The following is an 18,103-nucleotide window of genomic DNA, read 5'->3' on the forward strand; positions in this document are numbered from 1 at the left end:
GCCAGGAGGCAGATGGGTACCTGGGCCGGGAGGCAAAGGGGGACCAGGGCGGAAAAGCGGGGGGAACAAGGGCAGGGAGACAGAGGGGGACCAGGTCTGGGAAGCCGAGGGAGACCAGGGCCTGGGGGACGAGGGAGACGAGGGCCTGGAGGTAGAGAGGGACCAGGACTAGGAGGCAGAAGGGTACCCGGGCCAGGAAACAGGGGGACCAGGGCCGGGAGGCAGAGGGGAGCCAGGACCAAGAAATGGCGGGTGACCAGTGCAGGGAGGCAGATGGGACCATGGCTGGGGGGTAGAAGGGAACCAGGGCCCGTAGGCAGAGGGCGACCAGGGTCAGGATGCCGAGGGGTACCTGGCCCAAAGACGGGGGACCAGGGCTGGGAGGCAGAGGGGGATCGGGGCCGATAAGCAGGAATAACCAGGATATGCAGGCGGAAGCCAACCAGGGATGGGAGGCATAGGAGGACCAGGGCCGGGAGGCCGAGGGTTACCTTGGCCAGGAGACCCGGGGACCAGGATTGGGAGGTAGAGAGGTACCTGGGCCGGGAGACAGGGGGACCTGGGCATGGAGGTAGCGGGGACCCCGTTCTGGGCTGGAGATAGACCCAATTGCCTGAAGGTAGAGGGAGACCAGGACTAGGAGGCACAGAGTGACCAGGGCTGCGAGGTAGAGTGGGATTAGGGCCTGGAGGCAGATGAGGATCAGGGCCAGGAGGCAGAAGGGGCGGTGGCGGCGCAGAGCAGACTTGCGCTCGGTCGCTTAGGCTTTTGTGGCATTGCGGTGGTCGCCATGGCTCGTGAGTGTGGGGCCGGGTCGAGGACGGGCGGGAGCGTCGATATCTGTAATCATAATAGTAATAATGGCATTTATTAAGCGCTTACTATGTGAAAAGCACCGTTCTAAGTGGTGGGGAGGTCATTCAATCAATCAATCGTATTTATTGAGCGCTTACTGTGTGCAGTAACGCCCAACGTGCCTCAGTTGGAAGAAGAAGTGATTCTGAAAGTGAGACTCCCAAATGCACACAGCTGTTGCCAAAAGCACTCCTGGCCTCGTGGAAAGAGCACGGGACTGGGAAGCAGGCGATTGCTGTTTCACCAGCCTGCAGGGTGACCTTGGGCAAGGCATCGGTTTGGGCCTCATTTCCTCATCTGTAAAATGGAGCTAAAAGACCCGCTCTCCCTTCCTCGGACTATGAGACCCAAGTGAGGCAGGGACTAGGTCTGATCTGATTACCTTTACAGACCTCATCTGTAAAATAGGGATTCAATACCTCTTTTACTCTGTTGGGTAGGGACCAGCCTGGTAGTCATACAGCTGACAGTTGGCGGAGCTGGGATTTGAACCCATGACCTTCCTCCCTTCAAGGCCCTGCTGAGAGATCACCTCCTCCAGGAGGCCTTCCCAGACTGAGCCCCTTCCTTCCTCTCCCCCTCGTCCCCCCTCCATCCCCCCATCTTACCTCCTTCCCTTCCCCATAGCACCTGTACATATGTTTGTACATATTCATTACTCTATTTATTTTACTTGTACATATCTATTCTATTTTATTTTGTTAGTATGTTTGGTTTTGTTCTCTGTCTCCCCCTTTTAGACTGTGAACCCAATGTTGGGTAGGGACTATCTCTATATGTTGCCAACTTGTACTTCCCAAGCGCTTAGTACAGTGCTCTGCACATAGTAAGCGCTCAAAAAATACGATTGATGATGATGATGATGATGATGATGATGCAGAGCACCGTACTAAGAGCTTGGGAAGTACAAGCTGCTAACATATAGAGACAATCCCTACCTAACAGTGGGCTCACAGTCTAGGTTGTAAGGTGATCAGGTTGTCCCACGGGGAGCTCAGTCTTAATCCCCTCAAAGCCCTACTGAGAACCCACTTCCTCCAGGAGGCCTTCCCAGACTGAGCCCCTTCTTTCCTGTCCACCTCCTCCCCCTCCCCATTCCCCCGCCTTACCTCTTTCCCCTTCCCACAGCACCTGTATATATATATATATATATATAAATGTTTGTACATATTTATTACTTTACTTATTTATTTTACTTGTACATATCTATTCTATTCATTTTATTTTGTTAATATGTTTTGTTTTTTATCTGTCTCCCCCTTCTAGCCTGTGATCCCGCTGCTGGGTAGGGACCGAGCCCGTTATTCTATTTTGTTAGTATGTTTGGTTTTGTTCTCTGTCTCCCCCTTTTAGACTGTGAGCCCACTGTTGGGTAGGGACTGTCTCTATATGTTGCCAACTTGTACTTCCCGAGCGCTTAGTACAGTGGTCTGCACACAGTAAGCGCTCAATAAATACGATTGATGATGATGATGTTGCCAACGTTTACTTCCCAAGCACTTAGTACAGTGCTCTGCACACAGTAAGCGCTCAATAAATCCGATTGAATGAATGAATGAAAGAGGGGTATCTGGGCCGGGAGACAGTTGGACTAGGGCTGGGAGGCAGAGGGGTACCTGAGCCCGGGGACAAGGGGACCAGGGCCTAGAGTGAGAGGGGAACCAGGGGTGAGAGGCGGGGGGGGGGGGTCAGGGCAGGGAGGTAGATGTGGACCATGGCGGAGAGGCAGAGGGGAATCAAGGCTAAGAGGCAAAGGGGTACCTGGATCCGGAGACAGAACCAGGGCTGGGAGGTAAGGGGACCTTCCAGACTATGAGCCCGCTGTTGGGTAGGGACCGTCTCTATATGTTGCTAACTTGTACTTCCCAAGTGCTCAGTACAGTGCTCTGCACACAGTAAACGCTCAATAAATAAATTGAATGAATGAATGAATGACCCAGGGCCAGGAGGTACAAGGCGATGAGCGCTTGGAAGAACCGCAGCACCATGCTGGTAGGCAGAGAGGGATCAGGTCCGGGTGGAAGATAGGGACCAAGGCAGGGAGGCAGAGGGGACCTAGGGCTGGAGGGAGAAGGGGACCAGGGCCAGGAGGCAGAGGGGTACTTGGGCCGGGGGACATAGGGACCAGGGCCAGGAGGTAGAGGGGAACCAGGGCCAGGAACGGGAGAGTGACCACGGCCTGGAGGTAGAGGGAGACCATTGCAGAGGTGGGGGGGAACAGGTCTTGGAGGCAGAGGGGTACCAGGGCCAGGAGGTAGAGTGTTACTTAGGTCCGGAAACGGGGACCAGGACCTGGAGGTAGAGGGGACCCAGGGCCGGGACGGAGAGAAGGGCCAGGGCCAGGAGGTACAGGGAGACCAGGGCCCGGAGGTACAAGGCGACAAAGGCTGGGAAGAAATGGAGCATCCTGCCAGTAGGCAGGGAGGGACTAAGTACGGGTGGAAGATGTGGACCAAGGCTGGGAGGTAGAGGTGAACTAGGGCCGGAGGGAGAAGGGGACAAGAGCCGGAAGGTCGGGGGTAGGGAGGCAGAGCCAGATAGTAAAGTGGGACCATGGGTGAAAGGCAGCGAGGGACAAGGGCCGGGAGGCAGAGGGAGACCAGGGCCTAAAGGGAGAGGGGGACTAGTACCAGGAGACAGAGGGATACCTGGCCCGGGAGACGCGGGACCAGGGTCGGGAGGCAGAGGAGGAGCAGGGTCGGGAGGCAGAGGGGGACCAAGGCCCGGAGGCAGAGGGGGACCAGGGCCCGGAGGCAAAGGGGCACCAGCGCCAGGAGGCTGAGGGGCTCCTTGGCCAAGAGGCAGAGGGGGACCAGGGCCACGAAGCAGAGGGTTTTCTGGGCCGGGAGGCAGAGCGGGATCGGGGCCGATAAGCTGGGGAGATCAGGGTATGGAGGCAAAGGGGTACCAGGGCCAGAAGGCTGAGGGGCTCCTCGGCCAAGAGGCAGAGGGGGACCAGGGCCACGAAGCCGAGCGTTTCCTGGGCCGGGAGGCAAAGCGGGATCAGGGCCGATAAGCTGGGGAGATCAGGGTATGGAGGCAGAGGCGGAACTGGGCCGGGAAGCAGATGGGGACCAGGGCGAGTAGGAAGAGGTGGACCAGGGCCAGGAGGCATAGGGGTACCTAGGCCGGGATACAGGGGGAACAGGGCCGGGAGGCAGAGGGGGATCTGGTCCGGGAGATCAGGGTATGGAGGCAAAGGGGCACCAGGGCCAGGAGGCTGAGGGGCTCCTCGGCCAAGAGGCAGAGGGGGACCAGGGCCACGAAGCCGATGGTTTCCTGGGCCGGGAGGCAGAGCGATATCAGGGCCGATAAGCTGGGGAGATCAGGGTATGGAGGCAGAGGCGGAACTGGGCCGGGAAGCAGATGGGGACCAGGGCGAGTAGGAAGAGGTGGACCAGGGCCGGGAGGCAGAGGGGGATCTGGTCCGGGAGACAGAGGGGTACCTGGGTCGGGAGGCAGAGGGACCAGGGTAGGGCGGCAGAGGGGTCCCTGGGCCGCGACACAGGGATCCAGGGCCGAGAGGTGAAGGGGACAAGGACCAGGAAGCAGCGGGGTGCCTGGGCCGGGAGGCAAGGGGACGATGGCCAGGAGGCAGAGGTGAACCAGGGCCGGGAGACGGGCAGCCGGGTCGGGTGGTATATGGGACCCAGGGCTGGGATGGAGAGGGGGACCCGGGGCTTGAGGCAGAGGAGGACCAGGGCAGGTATTCAGAAGGGGACCAGGGCAAGATGTCAGAGGGGTACCTGGGCCAGGATACAGGGGGACCAGGTCAGGGAGGCAGAAGGGTACCTGGGCCAGGAGACAGGGGGAACAGGGCCAGGAGTCAGAGGGGTAACTGGGCTGAGAGACGGGGGAGCAGGGCCTAGAGGCAGAGGGACACCAGGACTTGGACCCATAGGGGGACCAGGGCCAGAAGGCAAGGTGTACCTGGGCCTGGAGGTAGAGGGTGACCTGGGTTGGGAGGCTAAGGGGGACCAGGGCAGAAAAGTGGTACGACAAGGGCAGGGAGGCAGAGGGGGACCAGCACCGGGAGGCCGAGGGAGATCAGGGCCTGGAGGCAGAGAGGGACCAGGACTAGGAGGCAGAGGGGTACCTGGACCAGGAAATGGGGACAAGAGCCGGGAGGTATAGGTGACCCAGGGCCAGGACTGAGAGAGGGATCAGGGCATGGAGGTTGAGGGAGACTAGGACCTGGAGGCAGAGAGGGACCAAGACTAGGAGACAGAGGGGTACCTGGGCAGGGAGACAGGGGGACCAGGGCGGGGAGGCAGAGGGGTAACTCTGCCAAGAGACGAGGGACCAGGGCCGGAAGGCAGAGGATGACCAGGGCCAGGAGTCAGAGGCGTACCTGGGCCGGGAGGGAGCGAGGGACCATGGCCGATAAGTTGGGGGGACCAGGGCCGGGAAGCAGAGGGGGACATAGGCTGGGCAACAGGGAGATCAGGGCCTAGAGGCAGAGGGGGACCAGGGCCAGTAGGCAGAGTGGAACTTGGGCCAGGACACTGGGGGGACCTGGGCCCGGAAGTAGAGGGGACCAGGGCCTTCAGGTCGAGAGGGACCAGCATGCAGGCCGAGAGGGACCAGGGCCGGGAGGCTGAGGGGGACAGAGCGGGGAGGCAGATGGGACCAGGACCTGGAAGCAGTAGGGTACCTGGGCCGGAAAGCAGAGGGGTATCTGGGTCCGGAGACAGGAGGACCAGGGCTGAGAAACAGGGGGACCAGGGTCGAGAGGCAGGGGGTGACCAGATCATAGACGCCGAGGCGGACCAGGGCCGGGAGGCATAGGGGTACCTGGGCCGGGAGGCAGAGGGGGACCAGGGCAGAGAAACAGGGGTGATAAGGGCAGGGAGACAGAGGGGAACTAGGGCATGGAGGCAGAGGGGCACTAGGGCTGGAAGGCCTAGGGCGACTAGGGCCTGGAGGCAGAGAGGGACCAGGGCTAAGAGGCAGAGTGGTTCCTGGGTCTGGAGATGGGGACCAGGCCTAGGAGGTAGAGGGGACCTAGGGCCGGAATGGAGAGAGAGACAAGGGCCTGAAGGTAGAAGGAGACCAGGGCCGGGAGGGTGACAGGGCGGCGGAAGGGGAGCAGGGCCAGAAGGCAGAGGGGGACTAGGGCCAGGAGGCATGGAATAGCTGGGCCGGAAGGCTGGTGGGGAACAGGGCCGAGAAGTGGGAGGGACCAGGGCACGGAGGCATAGGGGGACCAGGGCCGAGAGGCAGAGAGGGACCGGTGCCAGGTGGCAGAGGGGTAACTGGGCCGGTAGAGAGGGGGACCAGGGCCGGAAGGTAGAGGGGACCTAGGGCCGTGACGGAGAAAGACCCAAGGTCCTGGAGGTAGAAGAAGAACAAGGCCAGGAGGCAGAGGGGTACCTGGGCCGGGAGACAAGGGGACCAGGGCTGGGAGGTAGTGGGGACCCAGGGCAGGGACGGAGAGAGACCCAAGGGCCTGGAGGTAGGAGACCAGGGCCGGGAGACAGAGGGGAACCAGGGCCGGGAGGGAGAGGGGTACATGGGCCGAAAGACAGGGGGACCAGGGCAGGGAGGCCGAGAGGTACCTGGCCTGGAAGACAACGGGACCAGGGCCGGGTAGTATAGGGGACCCAGCGCCAGGACGGAGAGAGACCCAAGAACCTGGGAGTAATAGGAGAGCAGGGCCGGGAAGCACAGTGGAACGAGGGCCGGGAGGCAGCAGAGGACCAGGGCAGGGTGAGAGTGGGACCCGGGCCGGGAGGCGAAGGGGTACCTGGGATGGGAAACAGGTGGACCCGGGCTGGGAGGTAGAGGGGTACCTGGGCCGGGAGACAGGGGGATCAGGGCCGGGAGGTGGAGGGCACCCAAGTCCGGGATGGAGAGAGGGACCAGGGCCTGGAGAGAAGGACCAGGTCCGGGAAGCAGAGGGGGACCAGTGCCATGAGGCAGAGCGGGACCAGTTCCCGGGGGCAGAGGGGGACCTGTGCCAGGAGGCAGAGGGGTACCTGGCCTAGAAGGCAGAGGGGGACCAGAACCAAGAAGCAGGGGGGACAAGGGCAGGGAGGCAGAAGGGGAGCAGGGACAGGAGGCAGAGGGGTGCCATACCTGGGAGGCAGAGGGGTACCTGTGCCGGGAGAAGGGGGACCAGGGCTAGGAGACAGAGGAGGTCCAGGGCCAGGTGGCAGAGGGGTACCTGGTCTGGGAGGCAGAGGGGTACCTGGGCTGGAAGGCAGAGGGAGACCAGGGCCGGGAACCGGGAGGACCAGGGCAGGGAGGTAGAGGGGGAGCAGGGCCGGGAAGCAGAGGGGACCAGGGTAGGGTGGCAGAGGGGGACGAGGGAAGTTTGGTAGAGGGGGACCCGGCCTGGGAGGCAAAGAGGTACCTGAGATGGGAAACAGAGGGACCAGGGGAGGGAGATAGACGGGTACCTGCGCTCGGAGACAGGGGGACCAGGGCCGGGAGGTAGAGGGGACCCAAGTCTGGGATAGAGAGAGGGACCAGGGCCTGGAGGAAGGAGACCAGGACCAGGACGTACAGAGGTACACTCTTAATCCCCATTTTGCATATGGGGTAAATGAGGCACTGAGAGGTCAGGTGACTTGCCCAAGATCACACAGCAGACATATGGTGGAAGAGGGATTAAAACCTATTTCCTTCTGACTCTCAGGCCTGTCTTCTATTCTCTTTCTTGGCAACAAGTTAAAGTACCCATCCCATTTAATCTTTGCAGGTTCACGTCTTTGCTTTCTCAGGCCACCGCCATCAGTACCGGATAGATTAGGTGTGTAGGGCAGGCCTTGCACTGCCTCAGTTTCCATCTGGGTGGCACTGACTGGGCCTCAGAAAGTAAAAGGGCAGAACACAGGGAGGCTGGTCCTTGGGACCTAAGGCAAGCCCGTGGCGTAGTGGAGAGCTCATTTTGCTGGGTTCCTATTCTGGTTCTGCCCCTAACCTGCTTGGTGACCTCGGCTGAGTCGCTTAACTTCTCTGGACCTCTTTGTCTTAACTGTAAAACGGGGATAAAAATATCTGCATCTCCTTGTTTCACAGAGATGTTGGGAGGATAAAATGAGACAATTGACCTGAAAGTGCTTCAGAAAAGTAAAAGCGCTATAGTATTATCATCATCATCATCATCGTGATACTTGTTGAGCCTTTATTATGTGTCAGTCACTATTCTAAGTATTGGGGCGTATTTAATCACTTTGAACACAGTCCCAATCACAGTGGGGCTCAGAGTCTAAGCGGGAAGGAGAACAGGTACTTGATCTCCATTTTGCAGTTAAGGAAATTAAAGCATAGAGTAGTTAAGTGACTTGGTCAAGGTGTCAAAGCAAGCATCTGGAAGAGCTGGGATTACAACACAGGTTCTCTGACTCCCTGGGCCTCGCTCTTTCCACTAGGCCATGCTGCTTCTATGAAAAGTATTCTTGTCTTGTCTTATGCCGACGAGTCGTTTCTGACCGATAGCGACTCCATAGATGCATCTCTCCCAGAACACCCCACTCTCCACCTGCGGTCATTCTGGCAGAGTTTTCTTGGTAAAGATGAGGAACTGGTTTACCATTCCCCTCTTCTGCGCGATCAACGTGCGTCTCCGCCCTTGACTCTTGTACGTATATACTATTCTATTTATTTTATTTTGTTAATATTTGTTGTTTTGTTGTCTGTCTCCCCGTTCTAGACTGTGAGCCCAGTATTGGGCAGGGACTGTGTCTATATGTTACGAACTTGTACTTCCCAAGTGCTCTGCACACAGTAAGCACTCAATAAATACGACTGAATGAATGAATGAATGAATGAATGAATGGGATAGAGAGAGTGACCAGGGCCTGGAGGAAGGAGACCAGGACCAGGACGTACAGAGGGGGACTAGGTCTGGGAAGCAGAGGGGGACCAGTGCTATGAGGCAGAGGGGGATCACTTCCAGGTGACAGAGGGGGACCACTGACAGGAGGCAGAGGGATACCTGGGCCAGGAGGCGCAGAGAGTCCAAGGCCCGGATGCACAGAGGGACCAGGCCTGGAAGCCAGAGGGGTAACAGGGCAGGGCAGCAGATGGGGACCAGGGCCAGGAAGCAGAGGGGTACCTGGGCCAGGAGACGGGGGACCAGGGCCGGGAGTCAGAGGGCGACCAGTGCCAGGAGTCAGAGGGGTACCTGGGCCGGAAGGCAGAGGGGGACCACGGCCGAGAAGCAGGGGGGACCAGGGCAGGGAGGTAGAGGGGTCCAGGGCCGGGAGGCAGAGTGGGACCACGGCAGGGTGGCAGAGGGGGTTCAGGCCTAGGAGGCAGAGTGTACCTGGGCTGGGAGAAGGGGGACCAGGGCCGGGAGGCAGAGGGGAGTACAGGGCCAGGAGACAGAGGGGGTCCATGGCCAAGAGGCAGAGGGGTACCTGGTCCTGGTCCGGGTGGTAGAGGGACACCTGGGCTTGAAGACAGGGGGGACCAGGGTCGATAAAGCAGAGGGATACCTGGGCCTGAAGGCAGGGGGGACCAGGGTCGAGAAACAGGGGAGACCAGGTCAGGGAGGTAGAGGGGGACCAGGGGTGGGAGGCAGAGGGTGTCCAGGCCCAGGAAGCCGAGGGGTACGTGGGTTGGGAGACAAAGGGACCAGGGCCGGGAGGCAGAAGGGACCACGGGACGGGGTAGTGAGTTACACAAGGGCCTGGAGGTAGAAGGAGACAAGGGCCGGGAGGCACTAAGGCTCCAGGGCCAGGAGGCAGAGGGGAAACAGGGCAGGGAGGAAGGAGGGGATCAGGGCCTGGTGGCAGAGGGTTCCCTGGGCTGGGTGATGGGGTTTTGGGCCGGGAGACAGAGGAGGACCAGTACCGGGAGGTAGAGGGGACCCTGGGCTGGGACTGAGAGAGACCCAAGGGCCTGAAGGTAGAGGGATAACAGGGCCAGGAGGCACAGAAGGTCCAGGGCTGGGAGACAGATGGACCAGGACAGGGAGGCAGAGGGGTACCTGGGCCGGGGTACAAGGGGACCAGGGCCGAGAGTCAGAGGGCGACCAGGGCTGAGAGGCAGGAGGGGACCAGGGCGGGGAGGCAGAGGGGGACCAGGGCTGGGAGGCAGGAGGGGACCAGGGTGGGCAGGCAGAGGGGAACCAGAGCTGGGAGATAGAGGGGAACCCGGGTTGGGGCGAAGAGAGACCCAAGGGCCTTGAGGGAGAAGGAGACCAGAACCTTGAGGCACAAAGGGTCCAGGGCTGGGATGCAGAGGAGTAGCAGGGCAGGGCGGCAGAGGTGGACCAGGGCAAGGAGGCTGAATGGTCCCAGGCCTGGGAGACAAGGAAACCAGGGCCTGGAGGTAGAGGGGACCCAGGGCCAGGATGGAGAGAGAAGCAAGGGCCTGGAAGTAGAAAGTGACCAGGGTCTGGAGGCACAGAGGGTCCAGGGCCGGAAAGCAGCGGAGGATCAGGTCAGGGCAACAGAGGGGTGCTAGGGCCATGACTCAGAGGGACCAGGACAGGAAGGCAGAGGGGTACCTTGGCCAGGAGATGAGGGACTAGGGCCGAGAGGTAGTGGGAGACCAGGGTTAAGAGGCTGCGCGGAATTGGGGCAGGGAGGCATGGGGGACCAGGGCCGGAAAGTAGAGAGGACCCTGGGCTGGAACGGAGAGAGACCCAAGGTCCGGAAGGCAGAAGAAAAACAGGTCCAGGAGTCACGTAGGGACGAGGGCCTGGAGGAGGAGGGGAACCAGGACAGGGTAGTGGAGGGGTACCTGGGCCAGGAGACGGGGGAACAGGGCCAGCAGGTAGAGGGGACCCAGGGCCGGGATGGAGAGAGACCCAAGGGCCTGGAGGTAGAAGGAGACCAGGGCCGGGAGGCACAGAGATACCAGGGCCGGGAGGCAGAAGGGGACCAGGGAAACCCGGTAGAAGGGCACCATGGCCAGGAGGCAGAGGGTTACCTCTGCTGGGAGACGGGGGGCAGGGCCAGGAGGACTAGGGGGACCAGGTCAGGGAGAAAGAAGGTTACCTGGGCCTAGAGGCAGAGGGGGACCAGGACCTAGACTCAGTGGGGGACCAGTACCAGGAGGCAGAGGTGCACCTGGGCTGGGAGACGGGGACCAGGGATGGGAGGCAGTGGGGGACCAGTGCCAGGAGGCACTGCAGTACTTGGGGCGGGAGGCAGACGGGGACCAGGGCTGGGACTGAGAGAGTGCCCAGGGCCTGAAGATAGAGGGAGACCAGGGCCGGGAGGCACAGAGAGACCAGGGCTGGGATGTAGAGGGGGACCAGGATAGGGAGGCAGCGGGGGATCAGGCCCAGGAGGCAGAGGAGTACCTTGGCCGGCAGTCATGGGGACCAGGGCCGAGCGGCAGAGGGGGACGAGAGCCAAGAGATGGGGGGGGACCAGGACAGAGAAGCAGAGGGGGACCAGGGCCAGGAGGCAGAGGGGTACCTGGGCCAGGATGCATGGGGGCACCTGGGCCAGGAAGCAGTGGGCCACAGGTGCTAGGAGGCAGAGGGTGACCAGGGCTGAGGGGCTGGAGGGACCAGGGTAGGGAAGCAGAGGGGGACCAGGACTGGGAGGCAGAGGGGGACTTGGGTCGGGAGTCAGAAGGTGACCAGGGCCAGGAGGCAGAGGGGTACCTGGGCCAGGAGGAAGGGGTGACCAGAGCAGAGAGGCATAGGGGTACCTGGGCCGGAAGACAGGGGGACCAGGGCCAGAAGGTAGAGGGGACCCAGGGCCGGGACAGAGGGAGGCCCAAGGCCCTGGAAGTAGAGGGAGACTAGTGCTGGGAGGCACAGAGGTAACAGGGCCTAGACACACAGAGGGACCTGGCCCAGGAGGCAGATGGGGACCAGAGCCAAGAGGCAGAGTGGTACCTGAGCCAGGGAACCGGGAGACCACGGTGTGGAGGTAGAGAGGTACCTGAGCCGGGAGATGGGGACTAGGGCCTGGAGGGACTAGGCCAGGAGACCGGGGGACCAGGACCGAGAGGTAGGGATTGCCCAGGGCTGGGACAGAGAAAGATCCAAGGGTCTGGAGGTAGAAGGAGACCATGGCTGGGAGACACAGAGGGACCAGGGCCGGGAGGCAGACGCGGAGCAGGGTAGGGCGGCAGAGGGGGACCAGGGCCAGGAGGTATAGGGGTACATGAGCCGGGAGACAGGGGGACAAGGGCAGGGAGGCAGAGGGGTACTTGGGCTGGGAGACGGGGGACCAGGGCTGGGAGGCAGCGGGGCACCAGGGCCAGGGGCCAGAGGGCTACCTGGGCCGGAAGACGGGGGGAACAGGGCCGGAAGTTAGAGACGTACCTTGGCCGGGAGTTAGAGGGGACCCAAGGCCGGGACGGAGAGAGACCCAAGGGCCTGGAGATAGAGGGAGACCAGGGCCAGGGGGCACCGAGGGACCAGGGACCAGGGCACAGAGGTTCCCTGGCTCAGGGACCGAGGGACGTCATGGGATTCCCGGTTTCTGATTGAGAGCGGCGTGTATCTTCTTGGGGCGCGTCGGGCATTAACCTCTTGTTTGCCGGGTGGTCGGGCGTATTCTGCGCTCTGTGGCCCCCGGTCGCCCGCTCGCCCTCCGTCTCGCCCGCTCGCCCTCCCGCTCGCCCGCTCGCCCACCGCCTTCCATCCCACGCCGGCTCCCGGGCCCCTTGGGGCGGGACACCGAGCCCCGACGCCGTTCACCATGAACAAACCATCTTTCAACCTGATTTCTGAGAAATGTGACATTCTGTCCATCCTCAACGAACAACCCGAAAACCGAATCTACCAGCGGAAAGTTCAAGTTTAAAGAGCTGCTGCTGAAGGCCCCAAGCGATCTCGTATCAGCAGGATTTGAGGAGCCCAAGTTTCAGAGCTTCTTTGTAGCTTACAGTATATATGATTGCGGCCTTGCTGCTCCCGGAAGGATCCTCTTCTCAGAGCGCCGCCATAGACGCCCGGGACTCCGTTCCCGAGTGGCCCGCCCGCCGTCACACCGCGCAGCCTTGCTGCTCCCGGAGGGATCCTCTCCTCAGAGCGCCGCCATAGACGTCCGGGACTCCGATCCCGAGTAGCCCGCCGCCCGCCCGCCATCACACCGGGCGGCCTTGCTGCTCCCGGAAGGATCCTCTCCTCAGAGAGCCGCCATAGACTCCCGGGACTCCGTTCCCGAGAGGCCCGCCCGCCCGCCATCACACCGCGTGGCCCCCGCTGCTCCCGGAAGGCTCCCCACCTGAGAGCGCCCCCATAGACGCCCCCTGCTTCCACCCCCCCACACTCTAGCGACCTTCCTTACAGTGACCCCCATCCCTCCCCTTCCCGGTCCTGTCCTGACTGAATCTCCCCCCCCCCGCCCCCCACCCCGGGAAAAAGGCCCCTGTTAGCACCATGTTACATTAACGACAACCTCTTTCGCACCTACTCAGCCCTCCCATGCTAGTTGACTGTTCGCTCCTCTCCCCAGGTATCTCTGCTCCCTGACCGCCCTTAACAGGCCCACCCTACTCCAGCACTTGCTAGTTTGTATCTGCTCTCTGTGACATCATTATCTGCCAATTTTTATTATTGCCATAGCATATTGATTGTTTAACTACACCCTGTGATTCCATTGCCTACTTATATCATTGCTACTGTTTTATTGCTTCTGTATCTCAATTGTTAACCTCCCGCTGTACTGTCACTCGCCCTGCTGACCTCACCATGAACTTTCAATTCCCTTGCTCCCAACTGCTATTCCCATTCTTCACCTTCCCCTTCCCCCTCCCACCCAGCTTTTTCCCTCCCTATCACCCACCAAGACCACTCCCCCTCACCCCCTACCAAGGATCCCTCTGTACCAGCGCCAGTCCTCCACTCCTCCCTCCCGGCCCCCTCCCTCCCCTTCTCCCCGCCCCCACTCCATCCCAGTTCTCCTTTCCCATCGCCACCCCCCTTCCCACACTCCCCGCCCAGGCCCCCACCAACTCATCCCAATCCAAACCCTCCCCACCCCTCGCACCCTTCCCTCTCCCTCCCCTCCCTCGACAGCCGCTGCCACGTGTGGCCTCTGGAACCCCCGCTCCGTTTTAAGTAAGATCCCTGTCATCCTGAACCTATTCCTTTCCAGCTCTCTACTCCTCCTTGCCCTAACTGAAACATGGCTGTCTCCAGATGACACGGTCTCTTCTGCTGCTCTTTCCAGTGCAGGCCTCTTCTTCTCCCACTCCCCCAGATTCACCGGAAAAGGAGGAGGTGTCGGTTTCCTTCTCGCCCCCCAACGTCGCTTTCGCACTATCCCTCCTCCCCCTTTCCTTCCCTTCCTTTGAAGCCCACATTATTCGCCTCTACCACCCACTCCAGATTCTTGTAGCCGTCATCTACCGCCCTCCCGGACCCACTTCCAACTTCTTTAACGACTTTGACCCCTTCCTCACCTTCCTTCTCTCCTTCTCCATGCCCACTCTGATCCTCGGACAATTCAATATCCACGTGGATATCCCTGACGACTCCTCTGCCGCCTGCCTTCGATCGCTCCTTTACGCTGCCAACCTCTTCCTCCACCCTACCCCACCCAATCTCCAACTTGGTCATACCCTCGACCTCATCATCTCCTATCGCTGCACTGTGTCCTCCCTCACCAACTCTGAAATCCCCATCTCTGATCTTAATCTTCTCACCTGCCTCCTCACTCACTCTCCTTTCCCCTGTAAATCCGTATTACTCCCTCACAGAGATCTCCGCTGTCTTGACCCCATCCATCTATCGGAGCGCCTCACACCCCACCTCGCCGCCCTCTCCTCTCTACCCAGTCTTGATGATCAGATTACTGCTCTCAATTCTACCCTTTCTACTCAGCTAGACTCACTTGCTCCCCTATCCCTTCGCCGCTCTCGTACCACTAACCCACAGCCCTGGATCACTGCCACTGTCTTCCTCCTTCGCTCTTATACTCGAGCTGCCGAACGCTGCTGACGAAAATCTAAACACCATGACAACCTCGTTCACTTCAAGTTCATCCTTTCCTGCCTTAACTCAGCCCTCTCCTCTGCCAGACAAAACTATTTCTCCTCCCTTATTGACACCCATGCCCATCACCCCCGCCAGCTCTCCCGTACATTCAACTCCCTTCTCAGGCCCCCGGATCCTCCCCCCTCCTCCTTTCCTCACCCTCAACGATCTGGCCTCCTACTTCATTAACAAAATTAAATCCATCAGGTCCGACCTCCCCAAAGTCACTTCCACCCCTTCTCCAACCCCCCTTCTCTCAACACTCTCTGCTACTCTCCCATCCTTCCCAGCAGTATCCTCAGAGGAGCTCTCCTCCCTCGTCTCAAGTGCTACCCCGGCCACCTGTGCTTCTGACCCCATTCCCTCTCATCTCATGAAATCTCTCACTCCATCCCTTCTCCCCTCCTGAACTTCCATCTTCAACCGCTCACTCTCCACTGGTTCCTTCCCCTCTGCCTTCAAACATGCCCATGTCTCTCCCATCCTAAAAAACCCCTCTCTTAACCCCACCTCACCTTCGAGTTATCGCCCCATATCCCTCCTACAATTCCTTTCCAAAATCCTTGAACGAATAGTCTACACGCGCTGCCTAGAATTCCTCAACAACAACTCTCTCCTCGACCCCCTCCAGTCTGGCTTCCGTCCCCTACATTCCACGGAAACTGCCCTCTCAAAGGTCACCAATGACCTCCTGCTTGCCAAATCGAAAGGCTCATACTCCGTCCTAATCCTCCTCGACCTCTCAGCTGCCTTCGACACTGTGGACCACCCCCTTCTCCTCAACACGCTACCTGACCTTGGCCTCACAGACTCCGTCTTCTCGTGGTTCTCCTCTTACCTCTGCGGTCGTTCATTCTCAGTCTCTTTTGCGGGCTCCTCCTCCCCCTCCCATCCCCTTACCGTGAGGGTTCCCCAAGGTTCAGTGCTTGGTCCCCTTCTGTTCTCGATCTACATGCACTCCCTTGGTGACCTCATTCGCTCCCACGGCTTCAGCTATCACCTCAACGCTGATGACACCCAGATCTACATCTCTGCCCCTGCGCTCTCCCCCTCCCTCCAAGCTCGCATCTCCTCCTATCTTCAGGACATCTCCATCTGGATGTCTGCCCGCCACCTAAAGCTCAACATGTCGAAGACTGAACTCCTTGTCTTCCCTCCCAAACCCTGCCCTCTCCCAGACTTTCACATCTCTGTTGACGGCACTGCCATCCTTCCCGTCTCACAAGCCCGCAACCTTAGTGTCATCCTCGACTCCGTTCTCTCAGTCACCCCTCACATCCAAGCCGTCACCAAAACCTGCCTGTCTCAGCTCCGCAACATTGACAAGATCCGCCCTTTCCTCTCCATCCAAACCGCTACCCTGCTCGTTCAAGCTCTCATCCTATCCCGTCTGGAATACTGCATCAGCCTTCTCTCTGATCTTCCATCCTCGTGTCTCTCCCCACTTCAATCCATACTTCATGCTGCTGCCCGGATTGTCTTTGTCCAGAAACGCTCTGGGCATGTTACTCCCCTCCTCAAAAATCTCCGGTGGCTACCAATCAATCTGCGTATCAGGCAGAAACTTCTCACCCTGGGCTTCAAGGCTCTCCATCACCTCGCCCCCTCCTACCTCACCTCCCTTCTCTCCTTCTACAGACCGGCCCACACCCTCCGCTCCTCTGCTGCTAATCTCCTCACCGTGCTTCGTTCTCTCCTGTCCTGCCGTCGACCCCCGACCCACGTCATCCCCCGGGCCTGGAATGCCCTCCCTCTGCCCATCCGCCAAGCTAGCTCTCTTCCTCCCTTCAAGGCCCTACTGAGAGCTCACCTCCTCGAGGAGGCCTTCCCAGACTGAGCCCCTTCCTTCCTCTCCCCCTCGTCCCCCTCTCCATCCCCCTATCTTACCTCCTTCCCTTCCCCACAGCACCTGTATGTATGTATATATGTCTTTACTTATTTATTTAATTATTTATTTATTTTACCTGTACATATCTATTTTATTTATTTTATTTTGTTAGTATGTTTGGTTTTGTTCTCCGTCTCCCCCTTTTAGACTGTGAGCCCACTGTTGGGTAGGGACTGTCTCTATATGTTGCCAACTTGTACTTCCCAAGCGCTTAGTACAGTGCTCTGCACACAGTAAGCGCTCAATAAATACGATTGATTGATTGAGAAGGGGGTGGTCCACAATGTCGAAGGCAGCTGAGAGATCGAGGAGGATTAGGATAGACTATGAGCCGTTGGTGTCGGCAAGCAGGAGGTCATTGGTGACATTTGAGAGAGCAGTTTCCGTGGAATCTAGGGAACGGAAGCCAGACTGGAGGGGGTCGAGTAGAGAGTTGGTGTTGAGGAATTCGAGGCAGCACGTGTAGCCGACTCGTTCAAAGAGTTTGAAATTGAATTGTAGGAGGGAGATGGGGCGATAACTAGAAGGTGAGGTGGGGTCAAGAGAGGGTTTTTTTAGGATGGGAGTGGCATGGGCATGTTTGAAGGCAGAGGGGAAGGAACCAGTGGAGAGTGAGTGGTTGAAGATGGAAGTTAAGGAGGGGCGAAGGGACGGAGCGAGAGATTTCATGAGATGAGAGGGAATGGGTCAGAAGCACAGGTGGCCGGAGTAGCACTTGAGAGGAGGGAGGAGAGCTCCTCTGACGATACTGCTGGGAAGGATGGGCGAGTAGTAGAGAGTGTTGTGAACCGGGGGCTTGGAGAATTGGGGGAGTGACTTTGGGGAGGTCAGACCTGATGGATTTAATTTTATTAATGACGTAGGAGGCCAGATCGTTGGGGATGAGGGAAGGAGGAGCGGGAGGAACCGGGGGCCTGAGTAGGGAGTTGAATGTACGGAAGAGCTGACGGGGATGATGGGCATGGGTGTCAATAGGGGAGGAGAAATTGTTTTGTCTGGCAGAGGAGAGGGCTGAGTTAAGGCAGGAAAGGATAAACCTGAAGTGAACGAGGTTGGTATGGTGTTTAGACTTTCGCCAGCAGCGTTCGGCAGCTCGAGCATAAGAGCGAAGGAGGCGGACAGTGGCAGTGATCCAGGGCTGTGGGTTAGTTGTATGAGAGCGGCGAAGGGAAAGGGGAGCGAGTGAGTCTAGCTGAGTAGAAAGAGTAGAGTTGAGAGCAGTAATCTGATCATCAAGAATGGATGGAGAGGAGAGGGAGGCGAGGTAGGATGTGAGGCGCCCAGAAAAATGGATGGGGTCAAGAGAGTGGAGATCTCTGTGTGTGAGGGAGTAATATAGATTTACAGGGGAAAGGAGTGTGAGTGAGGAGGCAGGTGAGAAGATTATGATCAGAGAGAGAGATTTCAGAGTTGGTGAGGGTGGACACAGTGCAGCGGTAGGAGATGATGAGGTCGAGGGT

The 18,103-nt window shown here is 59.3% G+C and overlaps 1 pseudogene; it reads right to left on the reverse strand.

The window, feature by feature from the left end:
- The window catches only part of LOC119945105, a 29,476-nt pseudogene extending 17,001 nt beyond the window's left edge, over window positions 1–12,475 (reverse strand).
- Between the last annotated feature and the right edge of the window lie 5,628 nt (window positions 12,476–18,103).

Source organism: Tachyglossus aculeatus, chromosome 24, assembly GCF_015852505.1.
Source record: "Tachyglossus aculeatus isolate mTacAcu1 chromosome 24, mTacAcu1.pri, whole genome shotgun sequence".
In the NCBI taxonomy this organism is placed as follows: domain Eukaryota; kingdom Metazoa; phylum Chordata; class Mammalia; order Monotremata; family Tachyglossidae; genus Tachyglossus; species Tachyglossus aculeatus.